Source organism: Pristiophorus japonicus, chromosome 23 (assembly GCF_044704955.1).
Source record: "Pristiophorus japonicus isolate sPriJap1 chromosome 23, sPriJap1.hap1, whole genome shotgun sequence".
In the NCBI taxonomy this organism is placed as follows: Eukaryota; Metazoa; Chordata; class Chondrichthyes; family Pristiophoridae; genus Pristiophorus; species Pristiophorus japonicus.
This window is the reverse complement of record NC_091999.1, coordinates 50928249-50955660: the sequence shown is the minus strand read 5'-3', so window position 1 is coordinate 50955660 and position 27412 is coordinate 50928249. Positions and strand designations below refer to the sequence as shown.

Here is a 27412-nt window from a genome sequence, read left to right as displayed (position 1 = left end):
ACTGATCATGTGATAATTGGAATAACGTCCCACACCTTTCAACACTGACATTTGTTCTCATTTTTATTAATCTGCAATATTCACGATACATCCGATTAAAAAATCGCAACAATCAGTCATAGTTGCGACAGTGATTCAGCCTGTCTATCCCTCGAGATGTCTAAGGCAGCTGTGCATGCCCGTTGGTGCGCGTAAATTTTTGGTTATCTGTGTCTCTGTGTCTGTCTATCTCTATTTTTGTCTCTGTGTATGTGCAACTGTCTGTGGAAATCATCACCATGAATTTGGTATGTCCTGGAACTTATAAAAAAGACTTGGGGAAAATAATACGGTTGTGAACTTTTGTATCGGCTTTGGTTCAGTGGCAGCATTCTCGACTGAATCAGGAGTTTGTGTCTTCAAGTCGCACTCCTTGGACTTGAGCATATCATCTTGGCTAACACTCAAGTGCAGCACTTGGGGAATTTTGCAATGTTGAAGCTGTTGACTTTCGGATGAAATGTTAAATTGAAGCTCCGTCTGCACCCTCGGGTGGATATGAAGGTCCCAGAGCATTACTCGAAACAGAGTAGGAGAGTTGCCCCCGTGTCAATATTCCTCAAAATGTTCGTAAATGCTCACTAAAAGACTATGTGCATGTGTTTGTATGTGGGGTTGGTGTTGAAGCCCAGTTTGTCACAGAGACAGAATCCAAGCTCTCACAGGGCCAGGATAACCGAGTGGTTATGTCGTTGGCCTTAAACTTCAAAGGGTTTTCCACCGTGGGTTCTTCCCCACTCCTGGTTTCTATTTATTTTAACACAGATTTCCTCCCATTCTGATCAGTGATGTCCGATTTTCATCGGTTGAATCAACAATTTTCTGTAACTATGTGTCACTCTGAACCGATAATGAAATGAAATTGTGAAATGTATCTGTGTCGCTCGGTCTCTGCCTCTCTCTCTCTCTACACAGAGCTGTGTATGTGTTTGTATGTCTGAGTCTTTGTCTCTCTCAGTCTGACTCACTCTGTCTGTCCCTGTTTCTCCGTTTGTCTCAGTCTCTCAATCTGTCTCTTTCTCACGGTGCCCACGTCTGTTCCAATGGGATTCTCTCAGATTCTTTGTCTGACTGGCTCTCTCTTTCCCATCATTTCGGTCTGTCCATTTCTTTGCCTGTCTCTGTTAGTCCCTGCCTCTAACCTGAGAAGTATTTCCATCATTTTCTGTTTTAGTCTCTATCTCTTTCTCTCTATCTGTCTCTCTCCTTGTCACTGTCTTTATCATTGTCTTTCTCTCACTCTTTCCCTTTCTCTCTTAATAGATCAAACACACAAATCTCTGTCTCTGTATGTGTTTGAGTCTTTTTCTCACCCAATCTGCCTCTCCTTCTCAGTCTCACACTTTCTGTCTCTCGTTGTCTCTATCTCGGTGTCTGTCTCTCCCTGTTTGTCGGTTTGCATCTGTCTCTCAATCTGTCTGTCGACTTCTCATGGTGTCCAGTTCTGTTCACAGCTCGATTCCTGCTCCGACAGAGCAGCTACCCGTCAGTTCCTCGTTAGTATAGTGGTAAGTATCCCCGCCTGTCACGCGGGAGACCGGGGTTCAATTCCCCGACCGGGAGGCAGATGTTTCAAAATGTTGATTTTTACTTATGTTTCTTGGTAGATACATATTAAAAATTCCAGAGCGAAATCGAACTGTGAAAATACATGTGGAGGAGTTTGCCTCTTCCAGATTTTTAGCAAACGGAGACTTTTTCAGGATTCTTTGGCCGTCTGCTGCACAGAGATGGATGACTGATTTTTTCTGAGTAACGTTTAAAAAGCCAGCGACACAGTAGTCGTGGCCGAGTGGTTAAGGCGATGGACTAGAAATCCATTGGGATTTTCCCGCGCAGGTTCGAATCCTGCCGACTACGATTCTCAGCATTTTTTATTCCATTTCACAATTTAACCAGTTCGCTACCAAACTGATCATGTGATAATTGGAATAACGTCCCACACCTTTCAACACTGACATTTGTTCTCATTTTTATTAATCTGCAATATTCACGATACATCCGATTAAAAAATCGCAACAATCAGTCATAGTTGCGACAGTGATTCAGCCTGTCTATCCCTCGAGATGTCTAAGGCAGCTGTGCATGCCCGTTGGTGCGTGTAAATTTTTGGTTATCTGTGTCTCTGTGTCTGTCTATCTCTATTTTTGTCTCTGTGTATGTGCAACTGTCTGTGGAAATCATCACCATGAATTTGGTATGTCCTGGAACTTATAAAAAAGACTTGGGGAAAATAATACGGTTGTGAACTTTTGTATCGGCTTTGGTTCAGTGGCAGCATTCTCGACTGAATCAGGAGTTTGTGTCTTCAAGTCGCACTCCTTGGACTTGAGCATATCATCTTGGCTAACACTCAAGTGCAGCACTTGGGGAATTTTGCAATGTTGAAGCTGTTGACTTTCGGATGAAATGTTAAATTGAAGCTCCGTCTGCACCCTCGGGTGGATATGAAGGTCCCAGAGCATTACTCGAAACAGAGTAGGAGAGTTGCCCCCGTGTCAATATTCCTCAAAATGTTCGTAAATGCTCACTAAAAGACTATGTGCATGTGTTTGTATGTGGGGTTGGTGTTGAAGCCCAGTTTGTCACAGAGACAGAATCCAAGCTCTCACAGGGCCAGGATAACCGAGTGGTTATGTCGTTGGCCTTAAACTTCAAAGGGTTTTCCACCGTGGGTTCTTCCCCACTCCTGGTTTCTATTTATTTTAACACAGATTTCCTCCCATTCTGATCAGTGATGTCCGATTTTCATCGGTTGAATCAACAATTTTCTGTAACTATGTGTCACTCTGAACCGATAATGAAATGAAATTGTGAAATGTATCTGTGTCGCTCGGTCTCTGCCTCTCTCTCTCTCTACACAGAGCTGTGTATGTGTTTGTATGTCTGAGTCTTTGTCTCTCTCAGTCTGACTCACTCTGTCTGTCCCTGTTTCTCCGTTTGTCTCAGTCTCTCAATCTGTCTCTTTCTCACGGTGCCCACGTCTGTTCCAATGGGATTCTCTCAGATTCTTTGTCTGACTGGCTCTCTCTTTCCCATCATTTCGGTCTGTCCATTTCTTTGCCTGTCTCTGTTAGTCCCTGCCTCTAACCTGAGAAGTATTTCCATCATTTTCTGTTTTAGTCTCTATCTCTTTCTCTCTATCTGTCTCTCTCCTTGTCACTGTCTTTATCATTGTCTTTCTCTCACTCTTTCCCTTTCTCTCTTAATAGATCAAACACACAAATCTCTGTCTCTGTATGTGTTTGAGTCTTTTTCTCACCCAATCTGCCTCTCCTTCTCAGTCTCACACTTTCTGTCTCTCGTTGTCTCTATCTCGGTGTCTGTCTCTCCCTGTTTGTCGGTTTGCATCTGTCTCTCAATCTGTCTGTCGACTTCTCATGGTGTCCAGTTCTGTTCACAGCTCGATTCCTGCTCCGACAGAGCAGCTACCCGTCAGTTCCTCGTTAGTATAGTGGTAAGTATCCCCGCCTGTCACGCGGGAGACCGGGGTTCAATTCCCCGACCGGGAGGCAGATGTTTCAAAATGTTGATTTTTACTTATGTTTCTTGGTAGATACATATTAAAAATTCCAGAGCGAAATCGAACTGTGAAAATACATGTGGAGGAGTTTGCCTCTTCCAGATTTTTAGCAAACGGAGACTTTTTCAGGATTCTTTGGCCGTCTGCTGCACAGAGATGGATGACTGATTTTTTCTGAGTAACGTTTAAAAAGCCAGCGACACAGTAGTCGTGGCCGAGTGGTTAAGGCGATGGACTAGAAATCCATTGGGATTTTCCCGCGCAGGTTCGAATCCTGCCGACTACGATTCTCAGCATTTTTTATTCCATTTCACAATTTAACCAGTTCGCTACCAAACTGATCATGTGATAATTGGAATAACGTCCCACACCTTTCAACACTGACATTTGTTCTCATTTTTATTAATCTGCAATATTCACGATACATCCGATTAAAAAATCGCAACAATCAGTCATAGTTGCGACAGTGATTCAGCCTGTCTATCCCTCGAGATGTCTAAGGCAGCTGTGCATGCCCGTTGGTGCGTGTAAATTTTTGGTTATCTGTGTCTCTGTGTCTGTCTATCTCTATTTTTGTCTCTGTGTATGTGCAACTGTCTGTGGAAATCATCACCATGAATTTGGTATGTCCTGGAACTTATAAAAAAGACTTGGGGAAAATAATACGGTTGTGAACTTTTGTATCGGCTTTGGTTCAGTGGCAGCATTCTCGACTGAATCAGGAGTTTGTGTCTTCAAGTCGCACTCCTTGGACTTGAGCATATCATCTTGGCTAACACTCAAGTGCAGCACTTGGGGAATTTTGCAATGTTGAAGCTGTTGACTTTCGGATGAAATGTTAAATTGAAGCTCCGTCTGCACCCTCGGGTGGATATGAAGGTCCCAGAGCATTACTCGAAACAGAGTAGGAGAGTTGCCCCCGTGTCAATATTCCTCAAAATGTTCGTAAATGCTCACTAAAAGACTATGTGCATGTGTTTGTATGTGGGGTTGGTGTTGAAGCCCAGTTTGTCACAGAGACAGAATCCAAGCTCTCACAGGGCCAGGATAACCGAGTGGTTATGTCGTTGGCCTTAAACTTCAAAGGGTTTTCCACCGTGGGTTCTTCCCCACTCCTGGTTTCTATTTATTTTAACACAGATTTCCTCCCATTCTGATCAGTGATGTCCGATTTTCATCGGTTGAATCAACAATTTTCTGTAACTATGTGTCACTCTGAACCGATAATGAAATGAAATTGTGAAATGTATCTGTGTCGCTCGGTCTCTGCCTCTCTCTCTCTCTACACAGAGCTGTGTATGTGTTTGTATGTCTGAGTCTTTGTCTCTCTCAGTCTGACTCACTCTGTCTGTCCCTGTTTCTCCGTTTGTCTCAGTCTCTCAATCTGTCTCTTTCTCACGGTGCCCACGTCTGTTCCAATGGGATTCTCTCAGATTCTTTGTCTGACTGGCTCTCTCTTTCCCATCATTTCGGTCTGTCCATTTCTTTGCCTGTCTCTGTTAGTCCCTGCCTCTAACCTGAGAAGTATTTCCATCATTTTCTGTTTTAGTCTCTATCTCTTTCTCTCTATCTGTCTCTCTCCTTGTCACTGTCTTTATCATTGTCTTTCTCTCACTCTTTCCCTTTCTCTCTTAATAGATCAAACACACAAATCTCTGTCTCTGTATGTGTTTGAGTCTTTTTCTCACCCAATCTGCCTCTCCTTCTCAGTCTCACACTTTCTGTCTCTCGTTGTCTCTATCTCGGTGTCTGTCTCTCCCTGTTTGTCGGTTTGCATCTGTCTCTCAATCTGTCTGTCGACTTCTCATGGTGTCCAGTTCTGTTCACAGCTCGATTCCTGCTCCGACAGAGCAGCTACCCGTCAGTTCCTCGTTAGTATAGTGGTAAGTATCCCCGCCTGTCACGCGGGAGACCGGGGTTCAATTCCCCGACCGGGAGGCAGATGTTTCAAAATGTTGATTTTTACTTATGTTTCTTGGTAGATACATATTAAAAATTCCAGAGCGAAATCGAACTGTGAAAATACATGTGGAGGAGTTTGCCTCTTCCAGATTTTTAGCAAACGGAGACTTTTTCAGGATTCTTTGGCCGTCTGCTGCACAGAGATGGATGACTGATTTTTTCTGAGTAACGTTTAAAAAGCCAGCGACACAGTAGTCGTGGCCGAGTGGTTAAGGCGATGGACTAGAAATCCATTGGGATTTTCCCGCGCAGGTTCGAATCCTGCCGACTACGATTCTCAGCATTTTTTATTCCATTTCACAATTTAACCAGTTCGCTACCAAACTGATCATGTGATAATTGGAATAACGTCCCACACCTTTCAACACTGACATTTGTTCTCATTTTTATTAATCTGCAATATTCACGATACATCCGATTAAAAAATCGCAACAATCAGTCATAGTTGCGACAGTGATTCAGCCTGTCTATCCCTCGAGATGTCTAAGGCAGCTGTGCATGCCCGTTGGTGCGTGTAAATTTTTGGTTATCTGTGTCTCTGTGTCTGTCTATCTCTATTTTTGTCTCTGTGTATGTGCAACTGTCTGTGGAAATCATCACCATGAATTTGGTATGTCCTGGAACTTATAAAAAAGACTTGGGGAAAATAATACGGTTGTGAACTTTTGTATCGGCTTTGGTTCAGTGGCAGCATTCTCGACTGAATCAGGAGTTTGTGTCTTCAAGTCGCACTCCTTGGACTTGAGCATATCATCTTGGCTAACACTCAAGTGCAGCACTTGGGGAATTTTGCAATGTTGAAGCTGTTGACTTTCGGATGAAATGTTAAATTGAAGCTCCGTCTGCACCCTCGGGTGGATATGAAGGTCCCAGAGCATTACTCGAAACAGAGTAGGAGAGTTGCCCCCGTGTCAATATTCCTCAAAATGTTCGTAAATGCTCACTAAAAGACTATGTGCATGTGTTTGTATGTGGGGTTGGTGTTGAAGCCCAGTTTGTCACAGAGACAGAATCCAAGCTCTCACAGGGCCAGGATAACCGAGTGGTTATGTCGTTGGCCTTAAACTTCAAAGGGTTTTCCACCGTGGGTTCTTCCCCACTCCTGGTTTCTATTTATTTTAACACAGATTTCCTCCCATTCTGATCAGTGATGTCCGATTTTCATCGGTTGAATCAACAATTTTCTGTAACTATGTGTCACTCTGAACCGATAATGAAATGAAATTGTGAAATGTATCTGTGTCGCTCGGTCTCTGCCTCTCTCTCTCTCTACACAGAGCTGTGTATGTGTTTGTATGTCTGAGTCTTTGTCTCTCTCAGTCTGACTCACTCTGTCTGTCCCTGTTTCTCCGTTTGTCTCAGTCTCTCAATCTGTCTCTTTCTCACGGTGCCCACGTCTGTTCCAATGGGATTCTCTCAGATTCTTTGTCTGACTGGCTCTCTCTTTCCCATCATTTCGGTCTGTCCATTTCTTTGCCTGTCTCTGTTAGTCCCTGCCTCTAACCTGAGAAGTATTTCCATCATTTTCTGTTTTAGTCTCTATCTCTTTCTCTCTATCTGTCTCTCTCCTTGTCACTGTCTTTATCATTGTCTTTCTCTCACTCTTTCCCTTTCTCTCTTAATAGATCAAACACACAAATCTCTGTCTCTGTATGTGTTTGAGTCTTTTTCTCACCCAATCTGCCTCTCCTTCTCAGTCTCACACTTTCTGTCTCTCGTTGTCTCTATCTCGGTGTCTGTCTCTCCCTGTTTGTCGGTTTGCATCTGTCTCTCAATCTGTCTGTCGACTTCTTATGGTGTCCAGTTCTGTTCACAGCTCGATTCCTGCTCCGACAGAGCAGCTATCCGTCAGTTCCTCGTTAGTGTATTGGTGCGTATCCCCGCCTGTCACGTGGGAGACCGGGGTTCAATTCCCCGACGGGGAGGCAGATGTTTCAAAATGTTGATTTTTACTTCTGTTTCTTGGTAGATACATATTAAAAATTCCAGAGCGAAATCGAACTGTGAAAATACAGGTAGAGGAGTTTGCCTCTTCCAGATTTTTAGCAAACGGAGACTTTTTCAGGATTCTTTGGCCGTCTGCTGCACAGAGATGGATGACTGAGTTTTTTCTGAGTAACGTTTAAAAAGCCAGCGACACAGTAGTCGTGGCCGAGTGGTTAAGGCGATGGACTAGAAATCCATTGGGATTTTCCCGCGCAGGTTCGAATCCTGCCGACTACGATTCTCAGCATTTTTCATTCCATTTCACAATTTAACCAGTTCGCTACCAAACTGATCATGTGATAATTGGAATAACGTCCCACACCTTTCAACACTGACATTTGTTCTCATTTTTATTAATCTGCAATATTCACGATACATCCGATTAAAAAATCGCAACAATCAGTCATAGTTGCGACAGTGATTCAGCCTGTCTATCCCTCGAGATGTCTAAGGCAGCTGTGCATGCCCGTTGGTGCGTGTAAATTTTTGGTTATCTGTGTCTCTGTGTCTGTCTATCTCTATTTTTGTCTCTGTGTATGTGCAACTGTCTGTGGAAATCATCACCATGAATTTGGTATGTCCTGGAACTTATAAAAAAGACTTGGGGAAAATAATACGGTTGTGAACTTTTGTATCGGCTTTGGTTCAGTGGCAGCATTCTCGACTGAATCAGGAGTTTGTGTGTTCAAGTCGCACTCCTTGGACTTGAGCATATCATCTTGGCTAACACTCAAGTGCAGCACTTGGGGAATTTTGCAATGTTGAAGCTGTTGACTTTCGGATGAAATGTTAAATTGAAGCTCCGTCTGCACCCTCGGGTGGATATGAAAGGTCCCAGAGCATTACTCGAAACAGAGTAGGAGAGTTTCCCCCGTGTAAATATTACTAAAAATGTTCGTAAATGCTCACTAAAAGACTATGTGCATGTGTTTGTATGTGGGGTTGGGGTTGAAGCCCAGTTTGTCACAGAGACAGAATCCAAGCTCTCACAGGGCCAGGATAACCGAGTGGTTATGTCGTTGGCCTTAACTTCAAAGGGTTTTCCACCGTGGGTTCTTCCCCACTCCTGGATTCTATTTATTTTAACACAGATTTCCTCCCATTCTGATCAGTGATGTCCGATTTTCATCGGTTGAATCAACAATTTTCTGTAACTATGTGTCACTCTGAACCGATAATGAAATGAAATTGTGAAATGTATCTGTGCCGCTCGGTCTCTGCCTCTCTCTCTCTCAACACAGAGCTGTGCATGTGTTTGTATGTCTGAGTCTTTGTCTCTCTCAGTCTGACTCACTCTGTCTGTCCCTGTTTCTCCATTTGTCTCAGTCTCTCAATCTGTCTCTTTCTCACGGTGCCGACGTCTGTTCCAATGGGATTCTCTCAGATTCTTTGTCTGACTGGCTCTCTCTTTCCCATCATTTCGGTCTGTCCATTTCTTTGCCTGTCTCTGTTAGTCCCTGCCTCTAACCTGAGAAGTATTTCCATCATTTTCTGTTTTAGTCTCTATCTCTTTCTCTCTATCTGTCTCTCTCCTTGTCACTGTCTTTATCATTGTCTTTCTCTCACTCTTTCCCTTTCTCTCTTAATAGATCAAACACACAAATCTCTGTCTCTGTATGTGTTTGAGTCTTTTTCTCACCCAATCTGCCTCTCCTTCTCAGTCTCACACTTTCTGTCTCTCGTTGTCTCTATCTCGGTGTCTGTCTCTCCCTGTTTGTCGGTTTGTATCTGTCTCTCAATGTGTCTGTCGACTTCTCATGGTGTCCAGTTCTGTTCACAGCTCGATTCCTGCTCCGACAGAGCAGCTATCCGTCAGTTCCCCGTTAGTATAGTGGTAAGTATCGCTGCCTGTCACGCCGTAGACCGGGGTTCAATTCCCCGACGGGGAGGCAGATGTTTCAAAATGTTGATTTTTACTTCTGTTTCTTGGTAGATACATATTAAAAATTCCAGAGCGAAATCGAACTGTAAAAATATATGTGGAGGAGTTTGCCTCTTCCAGATTTTTTGCAAACGGAGACTTTTTCAGGATTCTTTGGCCGTCTGCTGCACAGAGATGGATGACTGAGTTTTTTCTGAGTAACGTTTAAAAAGCCAGCGCCACAGTAGTCGTGGCCGAGTGGTTAAGGCGATGGACTAGAAATCCATTGGGATTTTCCCGCGCAGGTTCGAATCCTGCCGACTACGATTCTCAGCATTTTTCATTCCATTTCACAATTTAACCAGTTCGCTACCAAACTGATCATGTGATAATTGGAATAACGTCCCACACCTTTCAACACTGACATTTGTTCTCATTTTTATTAATCTGCAATATTCACGATACATCCGATTAAAAAATCGCAACAATCAGTCATAGTTGCGACAGTGATTCAGCCTGTCTATCCCTCGAGATGTCTAAGGCAGCTGTGCATGCCCGTTGGTGCGTGTAAATTTTTGGTTATCTGTGTCTCTGTGTCTGTCTATCTCTATTTTTGTCTCTGTGTATGTGCAACTGTCTGTGGAAATCATCACCATGAATTTGGTATGTCCTGGAACTTATAAAAAAGACTTGGGGAAAATAACACGGTTGTGAACTTTTGTATCGGCTTTGGTTCAGTGGCAGCATTCTCGACTGAATCAGGAGTTTGTGTCTTCAAGTCGCACTCCTTGGACTTGAGCATATCATCTTGGCTAACACTCAAGTGCAGCACTTGGGGAATTTTGCAATGTTGAAGCTGTTGACTTTCGGATGAAATGTTAAATTGAAGCTCCGTCTGCACCCTCGGGTGGATATGAAAGGTCCCAGAGCATTACTCGAAACAGAGTAGGAGAGTTGCCCCCCTGTCAATATTCCTCAAAATGTTCGTAAATGCTCACTAAAAGACTATGTGCATGTGTTTGTATGTGGGGTTGGTGTTGAAGCCCAGTTTGTCACAGAGACAGAATCCAAGCTCTCACAGGGCCAGGATAACCGAGTGGTTATGTCGTTGGCCTTAAACTTCAAAGGGTTTTCCACCGTGGGTTCTTCCCCACTCCTGGTTTCTATTTATTTTAACACAGATTTCCTCCCATTCTGATCAGTGATGTCCGATTTTCATCGGTTGAATCAACAATTTTCTGTAACTATGTGTCACTCTGAACCGATAATGAAATGAAATTGTGAAATGTATCTGTGTTGCTCGGTCTCTGCCTCTCTCTCTCTCTCCACAGAGCTGTGTATGTGTTTGTATGTCTGAGTCTTTGTCTCTCTCAGTCTGACTCACTCTGTCTGTCCCTGTTTCTCCGTTTGTCTCAGTCTCTCAATCTGTCTCTTTCTCACGGTGCCCACGTCTGTTCCAATGGGATTCTCTCAGATTCTTTGTCTGACTGGCTCTCTCTTTCCCATCATTTCGGTCTGTCCATTTCTTTGCCTGTCTCTGTTAGTCCCTGCCTCTAACCTGAGAAGTATTTCCATCATTTTCTGTTTTAGTCTCTATCTCTTTCTCTCTATCTGTCTCTCTCCTTGTCACTGTCTTTATCATTGTCTTTCTCTCACTCTTTCCCTTTCTCTCTTAATAGATCAAACACACAAATCTCTGTCTCTCTATGTGTTTGAGTCTTTTTCTCACCCAATCTGCCTCTCATTCTCAGTCTCACACTTTCTGTCTCTCATTGTCTCTATCTCGGTGTCTGTCTCTCCCTGTTTGTCGGATTGTCTCTGTCTCTCAATGTGTCTGTCGACTTCTCATGGTGTCCAGTTCTGTTCACAGCTCGATTCCTGCTCCGACAGAGCAGCTATCCGTCAGTTCCTCGTTAGTGTAGTGGTGAGTATCCCCGCCTGTCACGCGGGAGACCGGGGTTCAATTCCCCGACGGGGAGGCAGATGTTTCAAAATGTTGATTTTTACTTCTGTTTCTTGGTAGATACATATTAAAAATTCCAGAGCGAAATCCGAACTTTGAAAATACAGGGAGAGGAGTTTGCCTCTTCCAGATTTTTAGCTGACGGAGACTTTTTCAGGATTCTTTGGCCGTCTGCTGCACAGAGATGGATGACTGAGTTTTTTCTGAGTAACGTTTAAAAAGCCAGCGACACAGTAGTCGTGGCCGAGTGGTTAAGGCGATGGACTAGAAATCCATTGGGATTTTCCCGCGCAGGTTCGAATCCTGCCGACTACGATTCTCAGCTTTTTTCATTGCATTTCACAATTTAACCAGTTCTCTACCAAACTGATCATGTGATAATTGGAATAACGTCCCACACCTTTCAACACTGACATTTGTTCTCATTTTTATTAATCTGCAATATTCACGATACATCCGTTTAAAAAATCGCAACAATCAGTCAAAGTTACGACAGTGATTCAGCCTGTCTATCCCTCGAGATGTCTAAGGCATCTGTGCATGCCCGTTGGTGCGTGTAAATTTTTGGTTATATGTGTCTCTGTGTCTGTCTATCTCTATTTTTGTCTCTGTGTATGTGCAACTGTCTGTGGAAATCATCACCATGAATTTGGTATGTCCTGGAACTTATAAAAAAGACTTGGGGAAAATAATACGGTTGTGAACTTTTGTATCGGCTTTGGTTCAGTGGCAGCATTGTCGTCTGAATCAGGAGTTTGTGTGTTCAAGTCGCACTCCTTGGACTTGAGCATATCATCTTGGCTAACACTCAAGTGCAGCACTTGGGGAATTTTGCAATGTTGAAGCTGTTGACTTTCGGATGAAATGTTAAATTGAAGCTCCGTCTGCACCCTCGGGTGGATATGAAAGGTCCCAGAGCATTACTCGAAACAGAGTAGGAGAGTTGCCCCCGTGCCAATATTACTAAAAATGTTCGTAAATGCTCACTAAAAGACTATGTGCATGTGTTTGTATGTGGGGTTGGGGTTGAAGCCCAGTTTGTCACAGAGACAGAATCCAAGCTCTCACAGGGCCAGGATAACCGAGTGGTTATGTCGTTGGCCTTTAACTTCAAAGGGTTTCCACCGTGGGTTCTTCCCCACTCCTGGTTTCTATTTATTTTAACACAGATTTCCTCCCATTCTGATCAGTGATGTCCGATTTTCATCGGTTGAATCAACAATTTTCTGTAACTATGTGTCACTCTGAACCGATAATGAAATGAAATTGTGAAATGTATCTGTGTCGCTCGGTCTCTGCCTCTCTCTCTCTCTCCACAGAGCTGTGTATGTGTTTGTATGTCTGAGTCTTTGTCTCTCTCAGTCTGACTCACTCTGTCTGTCCCTGTTTCTCCGTTTGTCTCAGTCTCTCAATCTGTCTCTTTCTCACGGTGCCCACGTCTGTTCCAATGGGATTCTCTCAGATTCTTTGTCTGACTGGCTCTCTCTTTCCCATCATTTCGGTCTGTCCATTTCTTTGCCTGTCTCTGTTAGTCCCTGCCTCTAACCTGAGAAGTATTTCCATCATTTTCTGTTTTAGTCTCTATCTCTTTCTCTCTATCTGTCTCTCTCCTTGTCACTGTCTTTATCATTGTCTTTCTCTCACTCTTTCCCTTTCTCTCTTAATAGATCAAACACACAAATCTCTGTCTCTGTATGTGTTTGAGTCTTTTTCTCACCCAATCTGCCTCTCCTTCTCAGTCTCACACTTTCTGTCTCTCGTTGTCTCTATCTCGGTGTCTGTCTCTCCCTGTTTGTCGGTTTGTATCTGTCTCTCAATGTGTCTGTCGACTTCTCATGGTGTCCAGTTCTGTTCACAGCTCGATTCCTGCTCCGACAGAGCAGCTATCCGTCAGTTCCTCGTTAGTGTATTGGTGAGTATCCCCGCCTGTCACGCGGGAGACCGGGGTTCAATTCCCCGACGGGGAGGCAGATGTTTCAAAATGTTGATTTTTACTTCTGTTTCTTGGTAGATACATATTAAAAATTCCAGAGCGAAATCGAACTGTGAAAATACAGGTAGATGAGTTTGCCTCTTCCAGATTTTTAGCAAACGGAGACTTTTTCAGGATTCTTTGGCCGTCTGCTGCACAGAGATGGATGACTGAGTTTTTTCTGAGTAACGTTTAAAAAGCCAGCGACACAGTAGTCGTGGCCGAGTGGTTAAGGCGATGGACTAGAAATCCATTGGGATTTTCCCGCGCAGGTTCGAATCCTGCCGACTACGATTCTCAGCATTTTTCATTCCATTTCACAATTTAACCAGTTCGCTACCAAACTGATCATGTGATAATTGGAATAACGTCCCACACCTTTCAACACTGACATTTGTTCTCATTTTTATTAATCTGCAATATTCACGATACATCCGATTAAAAAATCGCAACAATCAGTCATAGTTGCGACAGTGATTCAGCCTGTCTATCCCTCGAGATGTCTAAGGCAGCTGTGCATGCCCGTTGGTGCGTGTAAATTTTTGGTTATCTGTGTCTCTGTGTCTGTCTATCTCTATTTTTGTCTCTGTGTATGTGCAACTGTCTGTGGAAATCATCACCATGAATTTGGTATGTCCTGGAACTTATAAAAAAGACTTGGGGAAAATAATACGGTTGTGAACTTTTGTATCGGCTTTGGTTCAGTGGCAGCATTCTCGACTGAATCAGGAGTTTGTGTCTTCAAGTCGCACTCCTTGGACTTGAGCATATCATCTTGGCTAACACTCAAGTGCAGCACTTGGGGAATTTTGCAATGTTGAAGCTGTTGACTTTCGGATGAAATGTTAAATTGAAGCTCCGTCTGCACCCTCGGGTGGATATGAAAGGTCCCAGAGCATTACTCGAAACAGAGTAGGAGAGTTGCCCCCGTGTAAATATTACTAAAAATGTTCGTAAATGCTCACTAAAAGACTATGTGCATGTGTTTGTATGTGGGGTTGGGGTTGAAGCCCAGTTTGTCACAGAGACAGAATCCAAGCTCTCACAGGGCCAGGATAACCGAGTGGTTATGTCGTTGGCCTTAACTTCAAAGGGTTTTACACCGTGGGTTCTTCCCCACTCCTGGTTTCTATTTATTTTAACACAAATTTCCTCCCATTCTGATCAGTGATGTCCGATTTTCATCGGTTGAATCAACAATTTTCTGTAACTATGTGTCACTCTGAACCGATAATGAAATGAAATTGTGAAATGTATCTGTGCCGCTCGGTCTCTGCCTCTCTCTCTCTCAACACAGAGCTGTGCATGTGTTTGTATGTCTGAGTCTTTGTCTCTCTCAGTCTGACTCACTCTGTCTGTCCCTGTTTCTCCATTTGTCTCAGTCTCTCAATCTGTCTCTTTCTCACGGTGCCGACGTCTGTTGCAATGGGATTCTCTCAGATTCTTTGTCTGACTGGCTCTCTCTTTCCCATCATTTCGGCCTGTCCATTTCTTTGCCTGTCTCTTTTAGTCCCTGCCACTAACCTGAGAAGTATTTCCATCATTTTCTGTTTTAGTCTCTATCTCTTTCTCTCTATCTGTCTCTCTCCTTGTCACTGTCTTTATCATTGTCTTTCTCTCACTCTTTCCCTTTCTCTCTTAATAGATCAAACACACAAATCTCTGTCTCTGTATGTGTTTGAGTCTTTTTCTCACCCAATCTGCCTCTCCTTCTCAGTCTCACACTTTCTGTCTCTCGTTGTCTCTATCTCGGTGTCTGTCTCTCCCTGTTTGTCGGTTTGTATCTGTCTCTCAATGTGTCTGTCGACTTCTCATGGTGTCCAGTTCTGTTCACAGCTCGATTCCTGCTCCGACAGAGCAGCTATCCGTCAGTTCCCCGTTAGTATAGTGGTAAGTATCCCTGCTTGTCACGCCGGAGACCGGGGTTCAATTCCCCGACGGGGAGGCAGATGTTTCAAAATGTTGATTTTTACTTCTGTTTCTTGGTAGATACATATTAAAAATTCCAGAGCGAAATCCGAACTTTGAAAATACAGGGGGAGGAGTTTGCCTCTTCCAGATTTTTAGCTGACGGAGACTTTTTCAGGATTCTTTGGCCGTCTGCTGCACAGAGATGGATGACTGAGTTTTTTCTGAGTAACGTTTAAAAAGCCAGCGACACAGTAGTCGTGGCCGAGTGGTTAAGGCGATGGACTAGAAATCCATTGGGATTTTACCGCGCAGGTTCGAATCCTGCCGACTACGATTTGCAGCATTTTTCATTCCATTTCACAATTTAACCAGTTCTCTACCAAACTGATCATGTGATAATTGGAATAACGTCCCACACCTTTCAACTTTGAAATTTTTTTCTCATTTTTTTAATCTGAAATATTCACGATACATACGTTTCAAAAATCGCAAACATCAGTCAAAGTTGCGACAGTGATTCAGCCTGTCTATCCCTCGAGATGTCTGAGGCATCTGTGCATGCCCGTTGGTGCGTGCAAATTTTTAGTTATGTGTGTGTGGGTCTCTGTGTCTGTCTATCTCTTTATATGTCTCTGTGTATGTGCAACTGTCTGTGGAAATCATCACCATGAAGTTGGTATGTCCTGGAACTTATAAAAACGACCTGGGGAAAATAATACGGTTGTGAACTTTTGTATCGGCAATGGTTCAGTGGCCGCATTCTCGACTGAATCGGGAGTTTGTCTGTTCAAGTCGCACTCCTGAGACTTGAGCATATCATCTTGGCTAACACTTGGGGAATTTTGCATTGTTGAAGCTGCTGTCTTTCGGATGAAATGTTAAATTGAAGCTCCGTCTGCACCCTCGGGTGGATATGAAAGTTCCCAGTGTATTACTCGAAAAAGAATAGGAGAGTTGCCCCCGTGTCAATATTACTAAAAATGTTCGTAAATGCTCACTGAAAGCCGATGTGTATGTATTTGTATGTGGTGTTGGGGTTGAAGCCCAGATTCTCACAGATACAGAATCCAGGTTCTCACAGGACCAGAATAGCCGAGTGGTTGAGGCATTGGCCTTAAAACTCAATGGGTTTGTCCCGCGTGGGTTCGTCCCCCACTTCTGGTATCTCTTTAATTTAACACGGATTTCCTCCCATTCTGATCAGTGAGACCGGATTTTCATCGGTTGAATCAGCAATTTTCTGTAACAATGTGACACTCTGAACCGATAATGAAATGAAATTGTGAAATGTATCTGTGTCGCTCGGTTTCTGCCTCTCTCTCTCTTCAGAGAGTTTTGTATGTTTGAGTCTTTGTCTCTCTCAGTCTGACTCACTCTGTCTGTCCCTGTTTCTCTGTTTGTCTCTGTCTCTAAATCTGTCTCTTTCTCACGGTGCCATGTCTGTTCCAATGGGATTCTCTGAGACTCTTTGTCTGACTGGCTCTCTCTTTCCCATCATTTCGGTCTGTCCATGTCTTTGCCTGTCTCTGTTAGTCCCTGCTTGTAAGCTGAGAAGTATTTCCATCATTTTCTGTTTTAGTCTCTATCGCTCTCTCTCTATCTCTCTCTCTCCGCGTCACTGTCTTTATTCATTGTCTTTCTCTCACTCTTTCCCTTTCTCTCTTAATAGATCACACACACACATCTCTGTATATGTATATATTTGATTCTTTTTCGCACTCAGTCTGCCTCTCCTCCTCAGTCTCACACAAACTGTGTCTCGTTGTCTCTATCTCGCTGTCTGTCTCTCCCTGTTTGTCGGTTTTTCTCTGTCTCTCAATGTGTCTGTCGACTTCTCCTGGTGTCCAGTTCTGCTCACAGTGACTCGATTCCTGCTCTGACAGAGCTGGTACACGTCAGTTCCTCGTTAGTATAGTGGTGAGTATCCCTGCCTGTCACGCGGGAGACCGGGGTTCAATTCCCCGATGAGGAGGCAGTTGTTTCAAGATGTCGAATTTTACTTCTGTTTCTTGGAAGAGATGCATATTAAAAAGTTCCAGAGCAATATCTTGTGTTGGGGGACTTTGCGAACCGAGCTACCATTGCCAGTCGCTCCCTTCTGTACTGTGCAATGATTGTAAAGCGAATTCAGTGACTTGAGCCATTCTAAAATGTCTCACTGTTTTTGATGATGCATTTCACTTGCTTGTCTAATTTGGAAAGATTTCAGAATTGTGCATTTTGACGAAGTTTTCCTTCACAGGTGGAGCCAAATTTGTTTCAAAATATTCTGTTCCCACCCTTCCCCAACCCCCCTCCCACCGCACCACCAACCCCCAATTTCAGAACACTGCAGTACTGACTGGGACGGTCACAAGTTCGATCCTTGATCTGGGCTGTTAGTTGAGCTCAGCCAAGGCAGCAGTTCACAGGTTATAATTGTCCTCTGTACAACTGGGAAGTGTGTGGATGTCATTTGAGGACAGGAGTTGAGGCTGTGATGCCTACCACAGTGGAAATCCTGCTGGCACTCACTGAATCGACTGACCGTGAGGCACTAGAGGTTAACTAATGTCTGTGGAATTGCACCGAGCCAGATTCAGCACTTTCTGGTGATAATAAAGCTCAGGCGATGAAATGAATGTTGATTTTAGACAGTAAATGTCTAGAATAAGGAATTTAGGAGGGACAGGAGGGGACAGAATGTTCCATAGAATCTAGAATTGTCTATTCTTAATTTATATCCTATACTTAAAGTAACAACGTTTGTAACCACCATTTATTTGCAGGGTATTCGAAGGGGAGGATCTGCAACTTGGAAACGCAATCCAGACATCGTGTCAAGATTTGACAGATTCCCCAGATTGATCAGGATCATCTTATCATCAGCCTTTGTAAAAACACCAATCACAGCGGGGAGAAACAGGACACCTGTTCTGTGTGTGGATGCTCCTACAACCAATCGTTCAGCCTGTGAGACTCGTGCACCCACCTGACTCAACACTGTAAATGTGGGGACAGCGGGAATGGATGCTGTTGTGCGTGGAAAGAGATTCAGTCGCTCATCTCACCAACTGACATTCGAGCAGATAGATAACAAGCTTTCCCCTGTGAATATAGAGCTGGGTTGTTAGTCCGTGATGTGTTCACTTATTCATCCTGGTGACTCTAAACCTTTGCCAATTATTTCATGTGATCAGTTTACATGTACATATTTTTAAAAATGCATTTGCTGAGTGGATTCAAATTTAAATTGAACCCAGGTTTGCAGGCGGGGTGCTCCATTCACACATCGAAGGTGAGAGAGATGCTGTGGGGCACACGCTAAGTCCAGTATCTGAAAGTGATTACCAGACTGGGAACTTGTCCCGGAGAGTAACTGATGGTATGAGAACTGTAATAATCCAGAATTAGAAAGGAGAAAAGGCCCAAATTGGTGCAGTCAGTAACAGGACATCAGTTAGTACCCTCTAGTCTTGGAGATATCAAATATCGACACACTGTGTTATTTGAAACATGAAAACATTAAGCTCTAGCCCAGTTATAGGTTATTCACATCAACAGAAACAAACCCCAAGTGATACAACAAACATGATTCAATCAGGATGCGATTAACAGCAGCAAAAATAATAGAATCCAACCCCTGCAGTCACTTGTGAACTCGCTGGTGTCTCAGCAGTTGGGATGACTGAGTGAATCCCTTCCCACACTCAGAACAGGAGAACGGCCTCTCCCCAGTGTGAATTCGCTGGTGTGTCAGCAGGTGGGATGACTGAGTGAATCCATTCCCACACTCAGAGCAGCTGAACGGGCTCTCCCCAGTGTGACTGTGACTGTGCATTTTCAGCTTACAAGGTTGGGTTCAGTTCTGCAACCGCTGTGCGCAGAGTGAGAATAAAATCAATGAGCTGCCGATTCTCTCCGCTGGACAATGGGTCTTTTGTGCTGGCCCAATAGGGTGAGACGGGCTGGCCGAATAGCGTGAGCCCAGGCTGGCCCAATAGGTGAGTCCAGGCTGGCCCAATAGTGTGAGCCGGGCGGGCCCAATAGTGTGAGCCGGGCTGGCCTAGTAGGGCGTGGCCAGGCTGGCCCAATAGGTGAGCTCGGGCTGGCCCAATGAGGTGAGCCTGGGATGGCCTGGGCCAGGTGAGCCTGGGCTAGCCCAATAGGATAATCACAGGCTGGCCCAATAGGGTGAGCCAGTTTGGCCCAGAGTCACCAGACAACAATCACCAGAACAACAGTTTCCCTTTCAGGGGCCACTGATCTGGGCACAAACATGATGTCCAATAAAACTGACAGACACCCTGAAGCCCCGCCCACACAATGTCCCTGCCGTGTCGAAACTCCAAATGAAGCACTTGCTTTAGGAGGCTTGGATTGGGAATATGGACAGCAGAAATTGTCGAGTACACTCCATAACGCCTCATGGTTGACCTTGTCAAAGGCCGTCGTCATGTCAAAGAATGTTGAACCAAAGCCTCAGTCACTGACACCAAGTTCCTCCCATGTGATATAAACCAACCCTTGTCACTGACAACAAGTGGACTGGGAAAATATGTTAGAGGATAAGACTGTAGAAATGCAATGGCAAACATTTAAGGAGATATTTCATAACTCTCAGCAAAGATGTATTCAAGTGAGAAATAAAGATGCTAAGAGAAGGATGAACCATCCCTGCCTAACTGAGGAAGTAAAGGATGGTATCAAATTGAAAAAAGGCATATAATGTTGCGAACGACAGTGGAAGGCCTGAGGATTGGGAAATTTTTAGAAACCAGCAAAGGACGACGAAAAAATGATAAAGACAGTGAAGATAGCAGATGAAAGCAAATTAGCAAGGAATATGGAAACAGAAAATAAGAGCTTCTACAGGGATATAAAACGGAAACGAGCAGCTGAGGTCCCTTAGAAGGTGAAACTGGAGAATTAATAATGGGAAACACGGAAATGGCAGAGACTTTAAAAAATAATTTTGAATCGGTCTTCATGGTAGAGGGCACCTAAAAACTTCCTAATAGTTGATAACCAAGGAGCTATTGCGGAGGGCGGGGGAGCGGGGGAGCAATCACTATCAGTAGAGATCAAATACTAATCAAACTAATGGGACTAAAGACGGACAAGTCCCCTGGACTTGATTACATGCATTCTAGGTTCTGAAAAAAGAGGCTGCAGAGATAGAGGGTGCATCGGTTGTAATCTAACAAAATTCCCTAAATTCTGGCGAGGTCCCAGTGGACAGGAATACCGCAAATGTAACACCCCTAATTAAAAAAGGAGTGAGACAGAGAGCAGGAACCTATAGACCAGTTAGCCTACCATCTGTCAGTGGGAAAATACTGGAGTCCATCAATAAGGAAAAGTAGCAAGACATTTAGAAAATCATATTGCAGTCAAGCAGAGTCAGCATGATTTTATGAAAGAGAAATCATGTTGACAAATTTCCTGGAGTTGTTCGAGGATGTAACGATCGAAGTGGATATAGGAGATCCAGTTGATGCTGTATATTTGGATTTCCATAAAGCATTCCATATGGTGCTACACAAAAGGCTAATGCACAAGCTAAGAGCTCATGGGGTTGGGGTTAATGTATCACCGTGGATGGAGGATTGGCAAACTAACAGAAAACAGAGAGTCGGGATAAATGGATCATTTTCAGGTTGGCAAACTGTAACTAGTGGAGTGCCACAGGGATCAGTGCTGGGGCCTCAACTATTTACCATTTATATTAATGACTTGGATGAAGGGACCGAGTGTAACATAATCACATTTGCTGATGATACAAAGATTGTTGGGAAAACAAGCTGTGAGGAGGACGCAAATAATCTACGAAAGGATATAGCCAGGCTCAGTGAGTGGGCAAAATCTGGCAGATGGAATGTAATGTGTTAAAATATCAGCTATCCCCTTTTGTAGTACAAATAAAAAAGCAATTTATTCTTTAAATAGGGACAATTACAAAATGCTGCAGCACGGAGGGATCTGGCGGTTCTTGTACATGAAATGCAAATATTTAGCATGCAGGTACAGCAATAATCAGGAAAGCAAATGGTATGCTGGCCTTTATTGCAAGGGAGATGGAGTATAAAAGTAGGGAAGTCCTGCTATAAATGTACAGGGCGTTGGTAAGACCACACCTGGAGCACTGCACACTGTTTTGTTTTGGACTTGACTCCATTGCCGTGCCAAGGGTTTTGCTACACCAGATGGGGGACACCATTTGGGGAGACTGATTCCCCACCAATTACCATTCTCCTTCTTTCTGGTGGATAATGGAGGGGCCGCTGTGTGTAATGTGCAAGTCAGTCGGAATTGTCAGCAAGCTCTATCTAATTGGAGATTATATTCAGTACAAACGTTTACATTATTGTAGATTGTGTACCAAAGATCAAGGTAGGATTAAAGTAAAAGTTCATAATTTAATTTTTGAGAGTTGCTGAATTAAGGGGAAAGATAACACACAGAGTTTTTAAATGGACACTGCAGCCCCGAGAACACAATCAGCAATATATCCAGAATATTAAGGTCCAGCCCAGTTTCAGGGTTATTATCAGCAGAAACAAACCCCAACTGTGAGAATGAACATGGTTCAGTCGGAATGTGATTAACAGCAGTTATAACAGCAGATTCTAACCCCTTGAGTCACTTGTGAACTCGCTGGTGTGGCAGCAAGTCGGATGACTGAGTGAATCCCTTCCCACACTCAGAGCAGGTGAACAACCTCTCCCCAGTGTGAACTCACTGGTGTGTCAGCAGGTGGGATGACCGAGTGAATCGCTTCCCACACTGAGAGCAGGTGAACTTGTTCTCCCATGTGTGAACTCGCTGGTATTTCAGCTGGTGGGATGATGCAGTGAATCCCTTTCCACACAGAGAGCAAGTGAGTGGCCTCTCCCCAATGTGACTACGTCGATGAATTTCCAGTTCTGACGGCGATCTGAGTCCATTCCCACAGTCACCACATTTCCACGGTTTCTCCGTGGTGTGGGTGTCCTTGTGAATCTCCACAGTTGGTCGATCAGTTGAAGCCTAACCCATGTGCACAAAACGTTTACAGTTTCTCGGTGCTTTGTATGCTGCGATGTTTTCTTCAGGTTGTGTAACTGGTTAAAGCTCTTTCCACAGTCCGTGCACTGGAACACTCATTTCGGGAGTGTGTGTCTCGGTGCCTTTCCAGTCAAACTGATGTTTGAAATCTTTTCCCACAGGCAAGACAGACAAACATTTCTCCTTTTACTTTCAAAGGCCGATGATATTCAGGTCCTGATGCATCGAGTGACTCTGTCAGATCTTGACATGATGTTTGGTTTGTGTTTCCTGTCTGAAAATCTCCCCTTCTAATACGTTGTAAAATGGGATAACAAAACTCATCGCTGTCAGTACAGGACAGAAATTCAGGATATACTCATCTAGTTGCCATGGAACATGCTTATCTCCCTTGTCCTTCCAAAGCTATAAATCCCTCTCCCACACGTTGGCCCACCTGCTGTGCTGAAATCCAAATCAACACAAATTTCGAGACAGTTTCTCCTCCGATCCCAGTTTTCACTACCAATTTTGGCTGGGTTCAGGTTTACACTCACTGGTTCCCCTCCATCTCCTTCCCAGAATGTGCTGACACTGGCTGGGTTCAGTTCTACACTCACAGGTACACTTCCTTCTCCTAAGGTGTTGACTCTAGCTGGGTTCAGTTCTACACTCTCTGGTTTCCCTCCCCTGAATGTGTTGAATGTGGCTGGGTCAAGTTCTACAATCACTGGTTCCCCTCCCCTGAAGTTGCTTACTCTTGCTGGGTTCAGTTCCAGACACTGATATCATTCACATTGTACCTGCACCAAGATGGCCGCACATTGCACTGTGCGACTAACTGAATCAAAATGGCGGAGCGCTGAACCTGCCTTCCTGCACCAAGATGCCCGCTGTTAGCCTGGGACTGTGATTGGGAAAAAGACCCGAAGCTGCAATCGCCGATATTCTGGTTACTATTCCGGGCTTGCGGCGGGTACCGGTTGTTAATGAAGCCTCCCTAACTCCCTGGTGGTCCATTATTCCCCTTCGTCCCACTGAAAAGGATACTTCTGTGGAGCCTGCCAGAAATGTGTCTCCTCCACTATTACACGAACCGCGCATACTCCAAACACAGCCATGACCAGCACCGGCGCACTGAGCTCCTGGACTCTGCGTGCGGCACATTCTCCCCCACGGGGCATGCTGGCTACATAAGACCATGAGAAATAAGAGCAGGAGGGGGCCACCCGGCCCCCGGACCCTGCTCCCTATTCAATAACATTGGACGGGACAGTCTAGGGGGGAGCTTTACTCCATATCTAACCCGTGCTGTACTTGCTGTGGGAGTATTTGACGCGACATTATCGAGTGAGCTTTACTCTGTATCTAACCCGTGCTGTACCTGCCCTGGGAGTGTTTGATGGGACAGTATAGAAGAAGCTCTAATCTGTATCTAACCAATGCAGTATCTGCTTTGGAATGCTTGGGGCAGGGTTGAGGAAGATATACTCTGTATCTAACCTGCTTTGTACCTGCCCTTGCAATGTCTGGTGGGAATGTGTTGAGGGAGCTTTACTCTGTTTCTAAGCAAGGCAAATATATCCTTCCTTAGATAAGGCGACCAAAACTGTGCACAATTCTAGAGAAATTAGAGAGAGAATTACACTGTATCTACATTGTGCTGTAGCTGTCCTTGGAGTGTTTATTTCGACAGTGTAGAGGGAGCTTTACTTAGTGTATAAGCAATGCAGTACCTGCTCTGGGAGTGTTTGATCGAACAGTGTAGAGGGAGATTTACTTTATATGTAACAAATGCTGTATCTGCAACGGAATGGCTGGGTCAGGGTGGAAGGAGATGTACTCCGTGTAACCTGTCCTGTACCTGTCCTGGGAGTGTTTGATGGGGCAGTGTAGAGTGAGTTCTACTCCGTATCTGACGCTGCTGTACCTGCCCTGCGACTGTTTGATGGGACAGTGTCGAGGGAGCTTTACTCTGTATCTAAACACGTGCTGTACCTGCGCTGGGAGTGTTTGATGGGACAGTGTTGAGGGAGCTTTACTCTGCATCTAACCACGTGCTGTACCTGCCCTGGGAGTATTTGATGGGACAGGGCAGAGGGAGCTTTACTCTGTATCTAACCCGTGCTGTACCTGCCCTGAGAATGTTTTGTGGCAGGGTTGAGGAAGATATACTCCATGTCTAACCTATACTGCACCTGCCCTGGGACTGTTTAATGGCAAAGTGTAGAGGGAGCTTTACGCTGTATCTAAACCATGTTGGACGTGCCTTGGGAGTACTTGGGATATTGTAGTCTGAGATTTACTCTGTATCAACCCTGATAGTGTTTGGGACAGGATGGAGTGAGATTTACTCTGTATCTAACCCGTGCAATACTGGTAGTTCTGATATCAGTAGTAGAGAAAATGCTAAAATCTATTATTAAGCACGTAGTAAGTAATAACACGATTGGGCAGAATGAACACGGATTTATGAGAGAGAAATTGTACTTGACAAATCTGTTAGCATTTCTTGAGTTTGTCACTCGCAGGATAGACAAGGGCGAACCACTTGATGTGGTTTATTTAGATTTACAAAAGGCATTCAATGAGGTGCCACAAAAGGGATTATTAAACAAAATTATCGCTCGTGAGATTAGGGGTAATATATGAACAAGGATTGGTTAACGGTCAGAAAACAGAGAGTAGGAATAAACGGGTGATTTTCGGGTTGGCAGGCTGTAACTGGTGGGGTGCTGCAAGGATCGGTGCTTGGGCCCCAGCTATTCACAATCTATATCAATAATTTGGATGAGGGGACCAAATGTCATATATCGAAGTTTGCTGAGGATACAAAGCTAGTTGGGAATGTAAGTGTGAGGAGGATGAAAATAGGTTTCAAAGGGATAGAAACAGGCTCAGTGAGTGGGCAAGAACATGGTAAATGGAATATAATGTGAAGAAATGTTAAGTTAGATACTGAAAGTAAAAATAGAAAGGCAGAGTATTTATTTTAAATGGTGAGTGATTGGGAAATGTTGGTGTTCAGAGGGTCCTGGTGTTGTTGTCCACAAATCGCTAAAAGATTATATGCAAGCAATTAAGAAAGCAAATGGTATATTGGCCTTTATTGCAAAAAGATTTGAGTATAAGAGTAAAGACGTCTTACTGCAATTATAAAGGGCTCTGGTGAGACCACACCTGGAGTATTGTGTGCAGTTTTGGTCTCCTTACGTAAGGAAAGATAAAATTGCTATAGAGGGAGTGCAATGATGGTTTGCCAGACTGATTTCTGGGATGGGGGGATTGTCCTATGAGAGATTGAGTAGACTAGGCCTATATTCGCTCTCGTACAGAAGAATGAGAGATGAGAGGCGAGGCCCACATCCCATGAACGAATTTTTAAAAAGAGATGTGAGGTGTTTAAATTTGATCAAGGACACCAGCCAAATTATTAGAGACTCTCCCTGTCCTTCAGGACCTGTGTCCAGGGGTGAAGCTGATGGGTTTATCTGATCATCTTTGGATTAAATATTGTGATCATTGAGCTGAGCACCTCGTGCTAGCATCAAACACTATCCAGTCGGGCACAGCGCGGGTTAGATACAGAGTGAACCCATCGGTCGCTCCCCGACACAGATACTGAGGGACAGGGAATGTCTGGGACAATGACATTTCGCACTCAATAAGGTATAAATTGATCCTATACCTCTCCCCATTAATCCTGAGCTTCACACGGGTCATATACTGCTCCTGCTTCCCTTCCTGTAACAACACTGAGCTCAACACAGACCAAAATGATCAGGGCTCAGGGAGGTTGGTTGTTCGGCACTTTAGTGATGTCATAAAGCAGGGCCATCAGCCCAGCTAGTCCTCTCCATGTCCCTTTAAAGGAGGAGAACTGGGACATCCTGTCTCAACACATATCCCTCTGTTCATACTGAGAATCCCCGGGGAAGGCCCAAGGCCCAGAGTGTGGAACACAACCAAGGGGGAAAGAGGAGGAGAGAAGGGGACGTAAATCAAGGAGTGGGGACTGAGGGCCACCAAGCTTCAGTTTTAGAGCCTGTAGACTTCAGGAGGGATAAGCGAGTTCTGTAGTTTCAGGATCCAGGGAGAGAACAAGGAGCAGATGGGGAGACTGGTGTGGATTCCAGCACAGTGAGGATGCAGGGCGAGAGAGATTGTGTCGGGCCGTGTATTAGGGGTGTGGGAGGGACAAGAGAGGAAAGGTTAGAGGAGGATTTACTGCAGCAGTGTCCATCAATAGTGAGAGAGAGAAGGTGGGGGTCGGAGTGGGCCCTGGACAGGCCGGTAAACTGTTTGTTTGCTGTGACCAGCTTTCCTTCTGTCACAAATAGCCTCCTGTAGCCCACTGACAAAAACAGCCCATTAAACGCCCAATGACCTTTGGTCTGGTGAGGTCTCCCTTTGTGAAACATGGGTTGTTGTTAAAGCTTCTCATTCTGACTCACTAGTGAGACAGTATCCGCTGTCCCTTTTATTACATGGGCTTCATCTTTGCCGGTATTGGTAACACGCCCGGGATCACTAAATACAAAACCCAGTCTGTGAATCACTTTCAGCTACTGGACTGAGTGTGTGCTCCACAGCATCTCTCTCACGTTCAATGTGTGAATAGAGCATCACGCCCGCAAAGCTCGTTTAAGTTCATTTCCACGCAGCAAATCTATTTAAGAAAAGCCTGTCGGCCGATGAGACACTGTTCAGGTGCCAGTGTGCTGCTGGTTTGTCCGGCATTTTGCCTGTAATGGAAAATAACTGAACATTTCTCCCAGTGTAACCATTGCTGTAATGAAATGTGTCTTTTAATCAGCCTCACGTCCTTGCTCATGTCTGCTGCAATTGTGTAGAAAGGGGATGTGTGAACAGATGGTCTTTGTATTGAGATGTGAAACAAGGAAACGGTATCTGTGTGTGGCAGTGACACAGCCTTGTTGTCAGAGGCAGAACCATGCACCGATATCCTTGTGCTTATGGTTTGAGCAGGGTTAGTTCATGAATGCTCAAGCTAAGAGGTGCCAGGCATTGGGAGCAGCAGCAGTAAATAAAATCTAAATGCAAATTCCGATGTAGTTTATCTTCATTTATTCCTATTTTAATGGCTTTTGCTGAATGTGTCCCATGCCAAGTGCCAGGATATTGAATCAGGCCCACCCGAAAAAATGAGTTTGACATCCTGAGGTAGAC

General features: G+C 44.4%; 15 non-coding genes across 15 annotated transcripts; all 15 read left to right on the top strand.

The window, feature by feature from the left end:
• The first annotated feature begins 1530 nt into the window (after window positions 1-1530).
• trnad-guc (transfer RNA aspartic acid (anticodon GUC)) lies at window positions 1531-1602 on the top strand. The gene has a single exon. It is a non-coding gene; the product is annotated as a tRNA-Asp (tRNA).
• Window positions 1603-1817: 215 nt separating this feature from the next.
• On the top strand, window positions 1818-1899 carry trnas-aga (transfer RNA serine (anticodon AGA)). Its single transcript has one exon. It is a non-coding gene; the product is annotated as a tRNA-Ser (tRNA).
• A 1580-nt stretch (window positions 1900-3479) lies between these two features.
• Window positions 3480-3551, top strand: trnad-guc (transfer RNA aspartic acid (anticodon GUC)). The gene has a single exon. It is a non-coding gene; the product is annotated as a tRNA-Asp (tRNA).
• Window positions 3552-3766: 215 nt separating this feature from the next.
• On the top strand, window positions 3767-3848 carry trnas-aga (transfer RNA serine (anticodon AGA)). Its single transcript has one exon. It is a non-coding gene; the product is annotated as a tRNA-Ser (tRNA).
• A 1580-nt stretch (window positions 3849-5428) lies between these two features.
• Window positions 5429-5500, top strand: trnad-guc (transfer RNA aspartic acid (anticodon GUC)). The gene has a single exon. It is a non-coding gene; the product is annotated as a tRNA-Asp (tRNA).
• A 215-nt stretch (window positions 5501-5715) lies between these two features.
• Window positions 5716-5797, top strand: trnas-aga (transfer RNA serine (anticodon AGA)). The gene has a single exon. It is a non-coding gene; the product is annotated as a tRNA-Ser (tRNA).
• A 1868-nt stretch (window positions 5798-7665) lies between these two features.
• On the top strand, window positions 7666-7747 carry trnas-aga (transfer RNA serine (anticodon AGA)). The gene has a single exon. It is a non-coding gene; the product is annotated as a tRNA-Ser (tRNA).
• Window positions 7748-9327: 1580 nt separating this feature from the next.
• trnad-guc (transfer RNA aspartic acid (anticodon GUC)) lies at window positions 9328-9399 on the top strand. Its single transcript has one exon. It is a non-coding gene; the product is annotated as a tRNA-Asp (tRNA).
• A 216-nt stretch (window positions 9400-9615) lies between these two features.
• trnas-aga (transfer RNA serine (anticodon AGA)) lies at window positions 9616-9697 on the top strand. Its single transcript has one exon. It is a non-coding gene; the product is annotated as a tRNA-Ser (tRNA).
• A 1581-nt stretch (window positions 9698-11278) lies between these two features.
• Window positions 11279-11350, top strand: trnad-guc (transfer RNA aspartic acid (anticodon GUC)). The gene has a single exon. It is a non-coding gene; the product is annotated as a tRNA-Asp (tRNA).
• A 217-nt stretch (window positions 11351-11567) lies between these two features.
• Window positions 11568-11649, top strand: trnas-aga (transfer RNA serine (anticodon AGA)). Its single transcript has one exon. It is a non-coding gene; the product is annotated as a tRNA-Ser (tRNA).
• Window positions 11650-13517: 1868 nt separating this feature from the next.
• trnas-aga (transfer RNA serine (anticodon AGA)) lies at window positions 13518-13599 on the top strand. Its single transcript has one exon. It is a non-coding gene; the product is annotated as a tRNA-Ser (tRNA).
• A 1580-nt stretch (window positions 13600-15179) lies between these two features.
• trnad-guc (transfer RNA aspartic acid (anticodon GUC)) lies at window positions 15180-15251 on the top strand. The gene has a single exon. It is a non-coding gene; the product is annotated as a tRNA-Asp (tRNA).
• Window positions 15252-15468: 217 nt separating this feature from the next.
• trnas-aga (transfer RNA serine (anticodon AGA)) lies at window positions 15469-15550 on the top strand. Its single transcript has one exon. It is a non-coding gene; the product is annotated as a tRNA-Ser (tRNA).
• Window positions 15551-17117: 1567 nt separating this feature from the next.
• On the top strand, window positions 17118-17189 carry trnad-guc (transfer RNA aspartic acid (anticodon GUC)). Its single transcript has one exon. It is a non-coding gene; the product is annotated as a tRNA-Asp (tRNA).
• The last annotated feature ends 10223 nt before the right edge of the window (window positions 17190-27412 follow it).